The sequence below is a fragment of the Dinoponera quadriceps genome, unplaced genomic scaffold (genome assembly GCF_001313825.1).
Source record: "Dinoponera quadriceps isolate SergipeBrazil2010 unplaced genomic scaffold, ASM131382v1 scaffold4009, whole genome shotgun sequence".
Lineage (NCBI taxonomy): Eukaryota > Metazoa > Arthropoda > Insecta > Hymenoptera > Formicidae > Dinoponera > Dinoponera quadriceps.
The window spans coordinates 176,367-180,204 of NW_014557992.1; positions in this window are offsets into that span (position 1 = coordinate 176,367).

The following is a 3,838-nucleotide window of genomic DNA, read 5'->3' on the forward strand; positions in this document are numbered from 1 at the left end:
CCCCCCCCCCCCATCATCATTGCGGGGAGCGTTTAATCCGTAACTTTGGCGCTCGCGTCCCCCGAGGGAACGTTCTCTTTGGTTTTCCGCGCGCAACAATAAGTTTTCCCCCGATGCAGGCCTGTCAACGACGCACAATTGGCGGAGGCGGCGGCGGCGGTGGCTGCGACGGGGGACCGGGGGTAGCTCGCTCGGCTCCGGTTGTACCCACCGCCCCCTATCCGCCCCTTCCTCCTCCGCTACGCCGACCACCCAACCCATCCTTCGGATGGGACTCATCCCATTCTCTGTACGCTGTGATTGCACGGCCCGGGGGCGATATTGGGGTGCGTATGGATCGGCACAAGGGGGTGCGGCACTCACCCTCTCCCTCTTCGTTCCACTCTCGCTGTCCCTCTCCATCCGCTTCTCCTCGTCGAATCCACCGTTCTATCGTTCGCTCGTACGTACGTACGCGCGCATCCCGTCTGTTTCTGCCTTTCCCGTTCCATCGGCTCAAACCTCTTCATCGTCCACGTGTTCTTTCTCTTCTCCCTCTCGCCGTCGCGTCTCCCCCCTTCGCATCGCCCACCCTCGCCCGATCCTTCCTTCCGTCTACGGAGAGACGAGAGACGCCCGCTTTATGGACGAGGGTGACCCGAGAAACTGCGCGCTCTGAGGAATCACCGATATCGGATATGCGAGCGAACGCGAACGTCCGGGACGCGTCTCGAGATCTGTCGGCGGGGATCTCCGCGCGCGAGAAATAATCCACGGCGGCGTAAAAAACTGCGTTCTCCGGAGGAGGGTACGCCGAATGTCCTCGCGGCCGGTCGACGTCACTTTCGTACCTCGCGGCCCAACGAGAGTCGCCCCCGGTGATCTCCTTTATTTTGTTTTATTTCATTCCATTTTGTTTTGTATTTTTTCTCTTTTTCTCTCTTTTTCTCCCTTTCTCTCACTCTCCCTCTCTCTCTCTCTCTCTCTCTCTCTTTTTGTAAAAGCTAACTGCGTTCAACGCATCGAGCGTCAGGGATTCGTATTTTTTTCGGAAGCGAAAATATGCGGCGGTACGTATCGGTCGGTTTGTAAATTCGTGCCGGCCGTTTTAGGGCGTACACAATGGCGAGGCCAAAAACGCAACTTGCTGCGGCGAAATGAAATATATGATGTTCAAAATTGAAGCGCGTAATTCGCGCGGCCGGGCGCGGCGTGCGTTTTTATTTTCTCTGTGGCGAAATTACAATTTTACCGTGCACACGCGATTTATTCCCCGCGGTGCGCCGCCCATCGGAAACGCTGTAAATGATTTTCCGCAGTCATCGTTTTTGCGCGGCCGGACCCCCCTCCGCACCTCCGCCGCAAAACCCCTCGCGCCGCACCTCCCCCGCGCCGCCCCGGCCGGCCGGGTAAAGTCATTGATATTTAGACAACGCGGTTAATCATCGAATTCGGACGGACCAATCCAGTTACGATCCAATAGTGCCGTGGATTGAAACGCACTCGACCGGCTGTGTTTCCGAGCGAAAAGCGTCGCACACGGGCAGGGGGCCGAGAAACGGGGGGGGTTGTCTCGTCCGGGAACTCCCGCGACTCTTACCCGTGATCCCCTCGATCGCGCCAGAAACGGGGGAACCGATGCGGCGCGATTAGATCTCTTTCTCCGTTGATGACGGATCCGCGTGATTGCTGATATCGGATACTCGCGGTCGGGCTCGTCGCCGCCTAACCTCGAGACGAAAACCCGACGGGGTGCTTTTAACTCGACGTCCAGCCCGAGATTCTCGCGACGCAGAACAGGGAGGCATTGATTGGCCGCGCTGATTGCGCAAGAGCTAATTGACAACTGAATTACCAAGGACACGGTAAATCAATGTCATTCGAGACGCATACATCGTTTATCTCGTTCCATTGGCCCTTTATCGACCGTGAAACTAAATTTTTTAGGTGCAATTATTCTAACTTTTAGCAATCGATTATTATAAGCTATCAGGCGCGAATCAATTAGTTATACTTTATTCCTAACTTAATGAGACGCGGTGGTGTCGTAGTGCCGGTCACCGGCGGCTACCAGGCGTCCAACGTGTGATTGTACGCGAAGCTCTGAGAATAATACATGAAGCGGATATTATATAGCTTTCTTCATATAAATGCTTTCCAATTTTACCATGTTCCCTAAAAATACAGGAACGGACTGCCAGTAGAATTTATTTTGCTAAAGAATACAGTAAACTGTTCAACGGATAGATCTCACGTAGTTCCTGAAACATAAATAGCACATAAGCGGAACGATATCGAGATAAAATCTTGACATGCGTGCCTCGATCATAAAATTCGAGAATAATTTTCACTATAAAATTCTCTCCGTTTATAGACGCTTATGATTGTTTGAACAGTCCTTCCTCTCGAATAAACCAGTCGACATTTCGACGCGTCCCCGAATCGTCTGCTTCGCCTCGCGCAGCCTCGCTCTCCCTCCCCACGCGAATAACTTAGCTCGATCCACCAACCGAACGGTAATTAATAATATCGTGACGTCCCGTAAATTGTAATTCCTCGCTGACGATGCCGCTTGCGTCCCGCCGTAAAAATCTGCACGCGAGATCAAAGCAGTTTACGGTTGCAATAAATGCCCCACCATACTGACGTTCACCACCGGCGCGGCCGTCGCCGCCACCACCACCAACGGCAGCAGCAGCACCATCAGCAGCATCGAGGCTAGTTCTCTGTGCGCGAGCCTTCCTCATTATCCCCACGTAGTGTGCGATCTGCGCCGGACATTAGTAATATTGTACATCAGCGGCCTCGCCGGCAGTAGGACGTACAATTTAGTCGTTTGCCCGGTGACAAAGGGCACCTTCACTACGCATTCCTGGTTACATTTACACCAACGGTAGCTACAGGATCATTGTCCAACATGGGAAACTGGCTCTCGCACACAAACGTACATGCACGCGTGTACACATACAGACGCACGCGCGTCTACGCATCCACACCCGTACACACACGTCGGTATCCGTAAACTCGTGGTCCGTTTCCATCCTGACCCAACCAACCGACCTACCACCCCCTCAAACCATCGGCCCCTAACCGTCCGCACTTTGTGCGGCGTCCAAGGGGTGAGAAAGAGACGAGGGACGGACGCGGGGGCGGTAGAAGGGCGCCAGGCAACCCTCCTAACTCTCTGGCCTCCGGGGGTGAACGTGGGCTGGCTCGCTGCGAGTAAATGGGGCTACGAGGGGTGGCAGGCGGGTGGGACGGCGGGTAGTGGGTTAGGTGGAGGCAGGAGGACTACGGATATTACGGACAGGACGCCCGAGATATCCAGCCCTCTCCCCCATAGCTCCCAGCACTGTTCCCCCCTCGGGCGACCATCTCGAGGGGCGACTATTCGGGGGAGGAAAGGCGCCCGAGAGGCGGCTAAGGGTAGCGACAGATATAACCGTAACGCACACACGTTCAAGAAGCAGAATTCTGAGTGGAATTTCGAAGGAAGTCGAATAGACGGCGATGCCGAGACGCCGCCGGTCGAGGAGAGAGAGAGAGAGAGAGACTGAGAAAGAGAAAAGGACGGTCGGAGAGGGTGGAGAAAGCGGAGGAGCAGCAAGCAAGCAAGCAAGCAGGCAGGCAGGCAGGTCGGGCGCACGGAGGGCGCTTCTGCCGAAGGGGCTGGCGAAGGGTGCGCGAGCAAGACGGAGAGATTAGCTTCCTTGGTTATTAATAAACGCTTCGCGCGGACCTTGATAGCGCGCGTAATGGAACGAGAGTAGTTTACCCTTATTACCTCCCACCGCTCTTTGACTATCGCGGCCCACGACGAACCACGGGTTCTCGTGATCGCGCCCTTCCCCCCCCCCCC